This window comes from Mesoplodon bidens, assembly GCF_964165515.1.
Source record: "Mesoplodon bidens genome assembly, chromosome: 14".
Classification (NCBI taxonomy): domain Eukaryota; kingdom Metazoa; phylum Chordata; class Mammalia; order Artiodactyla; family Ziphiidae; genus Mesoplodon; species Mesoplodon bidens.
Genome location: NC_138170.1, coordinates 66582498 through 66595521, shown reverse-complemented (window position 1 = coordinate 66595521; position 13024 = coordinate 66582498). Strand labels below are relative to the sequence as shown.

The 13024-nt window shown below is 48.1% G+C and overlaps 1 long non-coding RNA gene across 2 annotated transcripts; it reads left to right on the top strand.

Annotated features, from left to right (window-relative positions):
- The first annotated feature begins 239 nt into the window (after nt 1-239).
- On the top strand, nt 240-11849 carry LOC308628063. Of its 2 annotated transcripts, none has more exons than XR_014017489.1 (4): nt 240-352; nt 450-530; nt 5113-5153; nt 11448-11849. It is a non-coding gene; the product is annotated as an uncharacterized lncRNA (long non-coding RNA). The 2 variants fall into 2 exon arrangements; XR_014017490.1 differs by lacking the exon at nt 11448-11849 and adding an exon at nt 8786-9453.
- The last annotated feature ends 1175 nt before the right edge of the window (nt 11850-13024 follow it).

The following is a 13024-nucleotide window of genomic DNA, read 5'->3' as shown; positions in this document are numbered from 1 at the left end:
ATCAGCGGCTCGAAACTCAGGATCAAAACCCTGAGTTTCGACGCAGAGGTCTCACGGGAAAGGGAAGAGCCAGAGCAGCCATTTGATCCTCCTCCAGCCCCACCCCAAGTGACCGGATAAGGTCAGGCTGTGAGAGAGGATCCTCGCTTATCTGCGACACACCCACCGAGCTGGCCTATGTAACCCGGTCGCCTTATCAGGAGCCCTGTCTCAAACGGCCAGAGGGTCAGCAGAGCAAGGAGGGCGGCAAGGTGGTTCCAGGTCCCCATGCGGAAAATGAAGAAGCTCAAGCTCCTGCCAGAAGTTCCACTAGGCTGTAGAACAGCCTTCTAGAAGGTCCCCTTGGCACCAGGTACTCCCTATATCAACCCATGGCAGGTGGGACTTCCATTCCGAACTCTCTGAAAGCCAGTCTGAATCATATCTCTGTCGTCTGTTCCCCCCTCCAGGGGCTGCTTTCTGCTGCCAAGCTCCTATGTCAGCTCCTCAGCCCAGCATCCTGGACCCTAACTCCCGTCATCGGACGGCAGGTACCCTTCCAGCGTCACCCCGGTACTCATGCTGGTCACCCACCTAGAACTCTCTCCCCTGGCTTCATCTGTTGAAATCCTGTCCCCTCTCTCTCAGGGTAGCCTCAAATGCCCTTTCCCTCACTGAGGCTTCCCTGTTCCCCCAACCCCCTGTTCCTGCCAGCCCCCCGACCCCCCACTCCTGAAACGACGTTGCATTTCATACCTGACAGGTGTCACTTGCCACACTCCACCCAGGACGGGCCTCTCTCACTCCATTAACTTGGCAGCTCCCTGAAATCAGTCCCCGTCCTGTCCCCTCTGTCCCCCTTCACCAGAGTCCCACACAGTAAAGGAGCTCTCTGTGCTTCTATCCCCTCCGTGTCGCCCACTGTCCCCACTCCCCTGCACGCGTCACACCTGCTCCCTCTCAAGAGGGGATGGTCAGGGCCACTAGAAGCCTGCTGGGGAGATCCTTTGTTGTTCAGCTTCGGCATTCATTCACATAGAATTAAACTGCTATGAAGTCCTAATGGAACTCTCCCATCTCTCCTTTCCTTGAAACACTCGCTCCAACATTTAAAAAAAAATTTGTATTGGAATATAGTTGATTTACAATGTTGTGTTAGTTTCAGGTGACCAGCAAAGTGAATCAGTTATACATACACATATATCCACCCTTTTTTAGATTCTTTTGCCAGATAGGTCATTGCAGAGTATTGAGTAGAGTTCCCTGTGCTATACAGTAGGTCCTTATTAGTTATCTATTTTATATACAGTAGTGTGGGTATGTCAATCTCAATCTCCCAATTTATCCCTGCCCCCCCCAGTAACCATAAGTTTGTTTTCTACATCTGTGACCCTATTTGTTTTGTAAATACGTTCATCTGTATCTTTTTTTTTTAGATTCCGCATATAAGCGATATCATATGGTATTTGTTTGTCTGACTTAGCTTCACTTAGTATGATAATCTCTAGGTCCATCCACGTTGCTGCAAATGGCAATATTTCGTTCTTTTCATGGCTAATATTCCATTGTATTTAGGTACCAAAACAGAATTGACAAGAGAGCCTCCGTGCACATTCCTTCGACCCTGACTTTTTACTCAGAACTTTCCACAGCAAAGAGGCCCACTCCTGAACTGAGAAAGCTTCGCCTTGCCTGGCTTTTCTTGCGAGGCACTGCCTCCAGTTCTCGTCCTACCTCTCTGATTATTCTGACTTCTCTTTCTCCAGCCCCTCAGTCCCGTTGGTCCCCAGCCCTCTTCCCTCCTTATGGTCCCTCCCTCAGAGGATGGGCCGACTGCTATAGCTCCTGCTACCTCTTCAAAGCTGTTGACCTGAAAACTCCAGTCCTCAGGTTCCTATCTCCCAGCAGCCCTCTGGGCACTGGTGCTTGTACAGTACATGCAGTTAGGGTTTGTAAATTTAAATCCCCAAGTGCAAACTTTGTCCTCCTCCTGGACTTCCCTGTTTCTGCCAACACCACCATGCAGTGCAAGTGGGGCCTCCAAAACCCCACTCTGGCGCCGAAACGCTCAGACTCACTCTCAGAAATGGGCACTCTCAGAATTCATTCCTGAACGGCCCTTTCCCCCACCCATGCCTGTTTCCCCCCGCCTTGCTGCTGCCGCCCGTCCCTCTTTTTCAGGCTGCCCCTCCAGCACCAGGCACAGATGGACCTTCCCTGGCTGGGAAGCTTCTTGCTATTTCCCAGCCTCAGACTTGGGTTCCCTCCTTTACCAAGATGGAGTAACAGACACCCCGTCCAGCCAGGTCCTGTGTCCACACGTTCTCTGCTCATGGCAGTCCCCAGGTACCCGGCTCGTGTACCTTTCGGACAGATGCCATCAGTTGTCCAGGCTAGAACACCCAGAATCGGCTTTAACTCCTTGTCCTTCAGTGCCCAGATCTACTCACTCTTCTGGTATAATGACTCTGGAATCTCTCTCTTTAGTTCCTTTACCCTTGTTTGTCATCACCCTCAAACATACCGATTACTCCCTCCCTCCACGGGCTCCCCTGAGCTGTGGTCCCACTTCCATTCCAGTGCTGAGCATTTGGCCATGAGTCTGTCTCCTACCACACTGTGAGCCTGGAGTTGGGGCCCATCAAGCCTGTACCCCTAGTGTTGAGCAAAGTCCTCTTTATATCATAGGTGCTCAATAAATGAAGAACTGAATGAGTGCCTGCCTGCCAAGTGCAAAATCTGATGTGAAGTGCTAGGTGGACCCTGAATTTGCCCCTTGGGAATGGTTGGATATGGACATACAAGATGGATAACGGCAGCAGGACACCAAGGGAGAGGTCCAGACTGAGTGCTGCAAGACTTCTAAGAAAGAAGAGGTGACCAGAGGCTAGGGCTTCAAAGGCATCCAGTAAAACAGGCAGACTTAGATAAGTAGAAAGAGCGTGAGGTTAATGCAGGGAAGAGAAGGGGAACAGAGAGGAGGGTTCAAGAGTCAAGATGGCGCTTGGCTTATAAGAGGCAGTAAGTAGACCTGTTTGGGGAGGCCAGGCTGAAAAAATGGGCTGGAGTCCAATTGCAGGGTCAGAAAAATACCAGTCTAATGGCAATAATTTAGCTAACTTTTACTGAGCACCTACTAGATACCAGACACTAATCTATGTTTCATTTGTGACTTATCTTGCTTATTCCTTACAAACTTCTGAGGTAATTACTGTGGTTACAGCCATTTTATAGATGAGGAAACTAAGGCACAGGATGGTTATATTACTTGTCCAGGGCCACACAGTGATCAAGTGATAGAGCAGGGATCAAACCCAGAAAGTTTGATGCCAGGTCTCACACTCCTATCCACTATCCGCAGCAGCCTCTCAGTCTAAGGCTTGGTCTTTATCCTGAAGGAAGCAAGGAGATATTAAAAATGGGGGGTGGGGGGCAGGGAGAGGAGAGGGAGAAGAGTGTCATGAAACCACCGGGGCTTGGGGAATATTCATCTATGAGCACTCTTTAGGGTGGGTCGGAAATGGAAAACCCGAAGTCTGCAGGGTTAATTCAGAGGAAAGGGACAAAACGGTGCTCTGGGTTTGAGAGCATATCACTACTTATTAGGCACCTTGGTCCTTTCTTGGGGACTCAGTTTTCCCATCTGTAACTTGATAGGAAGGACTGGGGTCCCTTCCGGCTCTGAGGTTCTATGGTTTTATGAGGATTTTGTGATATGAGGACATGGCCGCATGAATTCATCCATGGCATAGAATCAGCCAGGCCTCACCTCCAGCCCCACACTCTTTATGGAGCCTTCCTGATACAGCCTCTGACTCGCGTGCCCTTGTTGTCAGCACCACACATTGGTCACTTGACGTCAACAGCCTCAAACCATTAGGGGCCTCTGAGGGTTGTCCTCAACTGAACCCACAGCTCTTGGAGGTCAGCACAGGTCATCTTATACTTTCCTGGGCTTTTCTCTCAGCATCTGGCTCTGTGCACAAACACCACAGATCTTAAAGATCTCCTGAATTTTGAATAACCCCCAGCTGTGCAGGCCCGAGGTTACCTTGCCTGTGTTTTTAGGGCGTCATTTACGTCGTGCACCAGGTAACCGGGACATACTCCTATGACAAGAGTTCCCACCTGTGCTGGTGTTGTACCCTTGTCATAGGCCCCTTCCTTGCATTCAAGGCACTGCACTGCTACTTCTTGGCTGAGTGATCCTTATCCTTTTTAGTGTCCCTTATCTGTAAAATCAGACTAGTCATACCTACTTCCTAATGTGACTGTGAGGATTAAATCAGACAGTATGTGTTGATGCCTGTTGATGCATTTTATGAAATGCTATCTAAATATAAGGTGATGTACAATAAATCCTACAAGGCACTGAACTAGGTTTAAGTTCTGACTCCAAAGTGAACTAGCTATTTAATTTGGACTAGCCATTTAATTTCTAGTCTCTTCCATCCTCATATCCACGATCTCCCTTTAAAATCCCTGTGGTCATCTTGACCTGCCTATTCTCACCCCTCCCCACTCCCAGGCTCTGGCGATCAATTTCCTTCTCCGCCTTCAAGGCCTGGATCAAAACCCTAATGCCCACTCAAGTCAGAATTGATTCTCTCATTTTCTGGGCCACCAGTTTAGATAATTTACACTCTCCTGCAACTGGCTTCATCCTGATTATATATCCGTCTTCCTCTCTAGACCAAGGGTCAGGAAACTTTTTCTATGAAGGTCGAGATGATAACTATTTTGGACTTGGTGGGTTATATGGTTGCAACACCCTGATTCCACTACTGTAGCATGAAAGCAGTCATAGACACTGTGTAACTGAATGGACTTGGCTGTGTTCTACTTAAGCTTTCTTCACAAAAACAGGCACTAGACCAGAACTGACCCAAGGGCCATATTTTGCTCACCCTGCTCTAGACTGTCAGTTCCCTAAAGTACCGACAAGCTTTTATTCTTCTCCGTGGTTTCACGTGTAGCCTCAAGGCCAAGCACAGAGTTTAGCCCCCAGAGGTCTCAAATAATTTATAAATTAATAAATAGCAGTAATAATAATAGTGTGCTTTTACTGAAGCCTTATCAGGTGCAAAATACTTGGAACTCTGTAACAACGGTATTTATTATTTCATTTTACAGATGAGGACAATGAGAGATTAAGGACTTTGCCTGCAGAGCTGGTACGTAGCAGAGTCACACCCAGGTCTGTGCAAATCAAACCCACTGTGCCATGCCACGTGTGTTTGCAAATGTTAACTGGAATGCATTTGAGCGGTGTGGTCAAACTAGGTGTCCTCTAGTTTCCCTAGCAAAGTCAGCAGAAGATTCTTTACGGCCCAGCTTGGCTTCCCACGCAGTCACGGGCTGCCCCACCGGGCTGTGGGGAAGCACCACCTGACATACTCATCTGTCTCCTCCTCGCTTGCCCAGCGCCAGTCCCCACATCTGCCTGGGCACACAGCTCAGCAGCGGGCACCATGAGACCTCTGTGAGCATGAGCAGAGCCTGCCTTGGGGGGCTGGGCCCCTCTGTGCACCAAGAGCCTGCCGCACCCCATCCTCCACATTCTCTCTCAGGAGCCCAGGGTGTGAGAACCATTGCAGTGACCTCCTGGCTGCTGGAGTGGGACCGTCATCCCAGGCTCTTCAAGAGACAAAGGGAATTTATGGGAGGAGGGAGAGCAGGAGGTGGGGCTGAGGGCCAGATCTGAGTTTCATTATCTAACTTTCTGTTCCCTAGGCCTGTCTCAAATCCCTTAGAATCCCAGGCCTTAAAAGGACAGAGAGAGAGAGAGAGAGAGAGGAAGCAGGTCATTTATAAGTAAATGGTCCTCCCAGACGTTCCAGGAGTGGGGAACAACGTGAAGAGTCCGGGCTGAAAGCAGGTAGTAGAAGATGACGCTTGGAAGTACACAACAGAATTTAATATCTACACTTCTAGGAGCCACTAAAGCATTGGCTCAAGCAACTGAGATTGTGATTTTGGAAAAACCCCTGAAGCAGTGGTCAGGGAGAGTGGAGGAAACCAGTTAGGAAGCTGCTATCATAGGCGAACTGTTCAGAGGCCCTGAAGTAGGGTGACGACGCAGTGGGCATGGGGACTGAGCTCCCCTTGTTCTTTGCTAGTACTACCCGTGCACCCCACCTGTTCCTTCTACTTCCTCTCATCTTTCATTCGTTCAACAAATATCAGCTGAGCCCTACTATGTGCAGACACTGTGATAAACACGGATACCCCTGTTCCATTCTCTCTCGTCCCCATCTTTTCCCTTTCCTCTCCTTCCTTCTTCACGCCTCGCAGTCTCTTTCCTTTCACCAGCTCCTTGCTTCCCCGACATCCTCCTTTACGCTACTTTTCCAACTGGAATTCAGGGGCAGAGGCCCAACCCCCATCTCCTCCCCAGGGGCAGGGGGCTGGGTGGAACCACTGGATGGAGACCGTGCACAGGGAGCTCTCAGAGCTCAAAGTGAGCAGCAATGTGGTCTGGAGACCAAACAAATGCATCCAACCCCCCCCAATTCATCCAGTTTAAACATACACACCGCACACCCTTACCCCATCATAAACCAGAAAAAAGACAGAAATATACCACCCCCTCCAAGGTACGCATCAGTGAACTCACTATCAGTTTAGTGGGGTCACTAAACTCAGCTGGTATATTAGTTAGGGTCCAACCAAAAAACAGAAAGCACTGAATACTCACAACGAGGGGGATTTCATGCACGGAATTAGTTACATGCGTGACAGAGGAGCTGGTAAATCTATCAGGGGATGATGAGGCAATCCTGAGCGGCTGGAAGCAACTATCACTCCCAAGGACTAGAGGGACGAGGAGAGAGAGAGAGAAGAGGCAGCGTTACCTGAGCCCAGGGGCGAGGGTCACCTGCCGAAAGCTGGAATAGTAGCAGGCCTATCTGGCCGGTACCAGAGACCCAAAAAGAGTCACTGCCCAAAATGCCCTAGCTTCCCACCAACACCTCCGATTGGTCAAACCCAGCCAGAAGCCACTGACACGGAGCCTCTAGTGGTCAGCCTCCCTGTGATTCAGAGCAGAGCAAGAGATCCGGAAGCAAATGGGCTCAACTGGTGTGGCTTTGCCTTTTCTCTTACCATGTACCTGTGCCAGGCCTCCAGAAGCCCACCTTGCTTTGCCTTTGATCCACAAGTTTTAGTCCTGGGAATCAAAGAGAAGCCACTTTCATCCTGGTGGCCAGGTGTCACTCTGGGCTCCATTTCCCTACCCGCTTGGATCTTGCCTTCTGGATGTTCAAACTCGCTTGTTTCCATGACATCTTCCTCCCTTCCTTCCTTCCTTCCAGTATCCCTCATTCACACATCTGATTATGTGTGGATCACCCTTTACGCATCAGGCACTGTGCTGGGCACTGGCCACATTTTGGAGGATGAGAAATACTCCCTGCCCTCCAGGAGCTCACAGTCTAGTGACAATTCCATATATAACCCTCAGAAGTAAAGGCAGGGGTGGTCACTTCTGCCTGGGCAGTGGTCAGGGAAGGCTCACAGAGGCGCCAATGTTTAAGTTGAATCTTGAAGAACATTTCACAGCTAAGTAAGAAGAAGCAGGACTCTAACAGCATATTCAAAGATCTGGAGGCAAGAAAGAGTTATAATCCAATGGGGCAGAGGGTGTGAAGGTGTGACAGACAATGGTAACATCTAATAGACAGGCAGGGCTCATTGCTGGAGAGCCATGTGGGAATATTTCTCCTGGGAGCTATCACAGGGTTTTAAACAAGAGAGGAAGCTTATCAGAACTGAACTTTAGAAAGATCAATCTGGCTACAGCATGGAGGCGGACTGGGGTGAGACCTGACGGTGGAAGACCAGGGAGGAAACTGGTGGCTGTGCAGGAGTCCAGGCAAGCCAGGCAAGGTGAAAACAGCATCTCTGGGAGAAATCCACAAGGACCTGGTCCTAGTCAAGGTTTGATTATTTAAAAAGAAGGAAAAGAAAGGAGAAGGAAAAGAAAAAGAAAACCTGCTGGGAGAAAGTCAAGCTTTTTTCCAGTAAATCAGTTGTCAGGGGCTCAGGTTGCTAAGCTACAGGGAAAATGGAACAGCCCGCTCTAAAAGGAGCTTTGGGGGAGGTGGGTATAATCAGTCAGGTTGCTCTCTCCCCCAGGCCCAGAGGAGGGGAGGGTGGGTTCTCCAGGAAGGACCCACAGGGTGCAAACGGCAGCAGCACAGCAGTGAGAGGAGGCTTCAGGGCCTTGGCTGTGTCCGAGATGCGAGCTGGGTGTGCATCTCATTAGCTACTCACCCTGGCTGCTGTGCACAATGCTCCCAGGCCAGTGAGCACAGGGTGGTTCCACTATGTAGGGTCACAAGCTCCCATCAGTCTTTCAATTTGTTTTTAGGCCATGGAGGTGTGGGTTTTTCTGCATCTCTACTCTTCCAGGTTTGCCCTGTGTAACCAAAGAGGCTCTTTTTTTAAAGTCAATTTCATCATCCAGTGACTTAACTACTATCACCTGTAGCTACTTAAACAAAATTCAGAGAACGGGGGTGGAGAGAGTTGCACCGCAGTGGAGGCTCAATTTACTTTCCAGCGTCTTAAATTGACGGATTTGCCCCTGGATCTCAAACTTGAAGCAACAAGGCCTGGGGTCTTGTAGGGGGCTCATCATCAGGTCTGGTCACACTGTTTGTGGCCAGGAGCTCCAGGTACACATTCCTGGGACTCTGTTGCCCTATCCAGGCCCAGCACACACCAGCTTTGCGTTTATAATAGTTGCTCGGAGACAAAGTATAATACTCTTCAAGGTCAATCATGTCCCACCTCCCTCCTTCAGATCAGAGAACATCCCCCTGGACCACATCCCCCTGGACCAAGTGCTCCTGGAGGTAACTGTTTGGGGAGCTGAAGCCAATGTAAGCTGCCTTCCAGGATCAGACCCTGAGAAGTGAGCACAGTGATGGGGTGACTGGAAATAGAGAAAACAGAGGAGCAAGAGACAGGAAACTGGGAGTCTGTCGACATGTGGCGGTGGGGACTGGTGACAGATGATGGAATCAAGACCTGACTGAGGAGAGAAAGCCTGACAGAAGAGGTGAACTGGATCACAAGGCCTGCCTGTAGCTGAAAACCAGCAAGAAGGAAATCAAGGCTGGAGACAGAGAGAGAAGCTTCTGGAGGAGACGACCAGGACAGGGAGGACCTAGAAGAAGAAACTGATCATTGTCAAAATTACCTGTTGAGCTCCCACCTGTTGAGCAAAGACTGTGCAGGGCCCAGTGGTGGCACGAGGCCAGCTCTTCCCCCAATCCTTGCAAATCGACACTACCCAGGCCCCAGGGGTTTATCTGTGCCTCTCTTTCCCACTTACGACCTAGGGGGCCTTGGGCAACTTACTTAACTTCACAGTGCATCGGTTTCCTCATCCGTAAAATGGGAATCAAATCATCTCTACCTAACAGAGTTGTTGTAAGGATTACATATGTTAATATATGGGAGGTGCCTAGAACAGTGTGTGGCACAAAGTGATTACTCAATAAATGTAACCTGTTATAATATGCATCATTATTGTCATCATCCGCATGTAAGTGTGAAATGAATAGCTTCTAAAACACGGAAGAGGGGGGAACTCTCACCCCCGTTCTGTAACTAGGGGGAAAGAAGGCTGAGAAGGTCAAACACTTTCTGAGGTCACACAGCAAATGAGTGCTGGAGCCAGGATTCAAACTCGGATATGGCACTCCTACTCTCCAGACTTCAACTTCCCCATGTGACATGAGTAACGCCACTTTGCAGGGGTGTTGTGAGGAAAGTAAAGGCTATCACGGTGAAAAGGACGACACACGGCATTTTCTGTGTCTTGTCACCAACAATCAAAAACCATGAGATGGTTCTATATCTTCTTCCCACCACACGTGGATCTCTTACTGTTGTTCCTGGCTCCCTATCTTTACCCCCTGCCCTAGGAAATCCTCTTGACCTCGATTTCTGAAATACCTTTCTGCCCTTTGCTCACTCTTGGTGCTTCTATTTTCTTTCCCTAGAAGTTTCCATCTACTTCCAAGTCTCCAGTCCCTGTTTGCAGTGAGTGCCTGTACCTGGGCCTAGCTGGAGAATTAAAATACTGTTTCATTCCAAGGACCAACCCCAAGCAAAACATTGGATTGGGTAGAGCTGGTCTTGGACGTCACTGCTTTTGTATGCCCCGCCCCCTTCCCTGCCCCTGGCACCTGAGGTCCTTCGGTTTTCTCTTCCTCTAACCAAAACTGATCTCTGGACAGAATTGGAAATTCCTTCCCACGCAGGTGAAAGTAACAGATAATCACTAATACCTCCAAAGAGCATTTCTATTTTCATGAGAGTGAGAACCTTCTGCCCAAGCACTGAAATCTCCCTACAGAGAATTTCACTTTGGTGCATCTCCAAAGTATAGGGCCTTCCCTATAACATGCAAGCTGTTGGAACACACCTATGCATCAGCCAGGCCCAGGAGACGTCTCTGGACTGTTTCCTTGCTTTGGGAGCAGTATGTCACGCCTATGACAGCTCTTATCTTTGTATCTTAAAGAGCTCTGGGAATGTTAATTAATGCAAGACAGAGTCTAAAAAAGCAGACTTGCAGGCGGCAACTTCCAGCTACAACTGCAGTTCCTTTTACGCTTATAAGTCTCCATTAAGAAAGAAATTCAAGGTTTCTAAAGCCCATGTCAGCCCTTGTTCTAGCAAAGAGGTAATATATGCCTCCAGTGTTTTCGACATATTTTAGTTCCGTTCCTAGCTGATTTCTAAAAAGTATTTCATTATTATTATTCCATTTGTATCAGGTATGGACATCAGTGTACAGGTTCAAGTTCTACCTCTGAATCCCAACTTCGTGACCTTGGGCAAGTCTTTTGAGCCTTCTATCTCAATTTCCTCATCTATAAAATGAGATAATAGTACCTAACTCTGGAGATTGTTGTGAGCCTTAAATGAGATAATATCTGCAGAGTACCCACCCCAGTGCCTGGTACTTAGAGGCACTCGGTGAAAGTCAGTTCCTTTCTCTCTTCTTCTCCCACATTCTCACTCCTTTGCTATACAACACTGTAGAGAAATAAACAGAAAGATACATTCAAGGTTCATCCAGCACCATGTGTTCTAAATGGATATATATTTGATTATTAAAAACTTCAGACACACATTGCTTTTGTTTAAAGACTTTTAAGGGAGGGATTAATTAGGAGTTTGGGATTAAAATATACACACTACTATATATAAAATAGATAACCAACAAGGACCTACTGTACAGCACAGGTATACAGCATACAAGATATACTCAATATCTTGTAATAACCTATAATTGAAGAGACTCTAAAAAAGAATAGATATATGTATATAGGTATAACTGAATCCCTTTGCTGTACTCCTGAAACTAAAACATTGTAAATCAACTATATTTCGATAAAAAATTTTAAAGACTTCAAATATTCTCTTTCACCTTTTCTACCCTATCCTAGGAAAGAGAAGAAAGAGTAAAAGAGGAACTGAAGAGAAAGTTGTGGAGAGCTGTGTATGCTGATCATTGGGTTAGACACATCAAAATAAACAGATTGCTTTGAACAAAGAGATTATTTACAGTCTACAAAGTAGAATTATGAACCTGGTCCAAGCTGCAATGTATAAGAAAGAAGCCAGCCAAGTGTTCCCTCCTTTGGAAGCACCGTGACAATTAAAACTGTCAGCTGGTGTGGCTGGCATTGATCTCAAGATCACAATAACAGAAATCTTGTCCAGTTCATCATGGCCTTCTTTAACCTAGTCTGGGTGCCCTCACTGTGCTAGATCCAGGTAGGTGGGGCAGGTCGATAACTGCAAATTGCTAACACCTTTTTGATTTGGGATCAGAGCCAGGAGATCAAAAGCAGTGGTAAAAATCCAAGAACGAATGTGAAGTTATACTCAGGAGGCAAAGCAGGATATTAAGAGACCAGGCCAGAAAATTGAATCACACACTGTGGATGGGTCCACGATGAGGTGCTGGATAATGGAGCAGTCGGCATCAGCTGATCCAAAAGTGCCAGGCTGGGCCAGGCATACAGCAGGAGCCGAGTGCCAACCCTGGAAAATGAAAGGAGTAGATGGAAGAGGAGCGGGGACCAGGAAATAGCCAAAGCTGAAAACAAGTAGAACAGGTTAAGGTCAGAACTCTGCAATCCCACTGCTAAATCCAAGTGTGAGTTACAGCAAGAACAGAGGCTAAGACACAGCCTGAGGGCTGGTGCATTTCCACCAGAGCAGGACCGGAACGCTGTGGTGGCAGGGATCCCCCAGCCTCGTTCACTGCCTTGTGCTCAGAACCTGGAGCAGAGTTTGGCCAAACCCACAATAAGAACAGCATAAATACTGGCCATCGTCAAAATCAGCAGAAGCCAATGAGTGAGCAAGGTGACGGAAACCAGGGGTTCAACCAAATGGAGGACACAACACCCGAAAGTGGGCTTTTCTCAGTGAGTGCCTCTCCCTGCCTCAAAGCGCTGGTAGCCAACACCTTCAGTGGTACACACCTCAGACCTTCCCCACACTTTCCTAAGTTCTGCCTTAATTTCCTGTGGTTACCATAAGGAATTATGACAAATTTGGTGGCTTAAAACAGCAGAAATTTATTATCTCACAGTTCTGGAGACCAGAGTCCAAAATCAGTATCAATGGGCCAAAACCAAAGTGTCAGCAGGACCATACTCCCTCCAGAGGCTCTAGGGGAAAATCTGCTCCTTGCCCCTTCCAGCTTCTGGTGGCTGTTGACATTCCTTGGTTTATGGCTGCATTACTCCAATCTTTGCCTCTGGTTTCACATGGCCTTCTCGTGTGTGTGTGTGTGTGTGTGTGTGTGTGTGTGTGTGAGAGAGAGAGAGAGAGAGAGAGACAGAGACAGAGACAGAGAGAGAGACAGAGAGAGAGGGAGAGAGGGAGAAATAGAGAGAGGGAAATCTCCCTCTGTTTCTCTCTTACAGGTACACTTGCAGTGCCATTAGGGTCCACTTAGATAATCCAGGATAATCTCTCCATCTCAAGATCCTTCATTAAATCACATCTG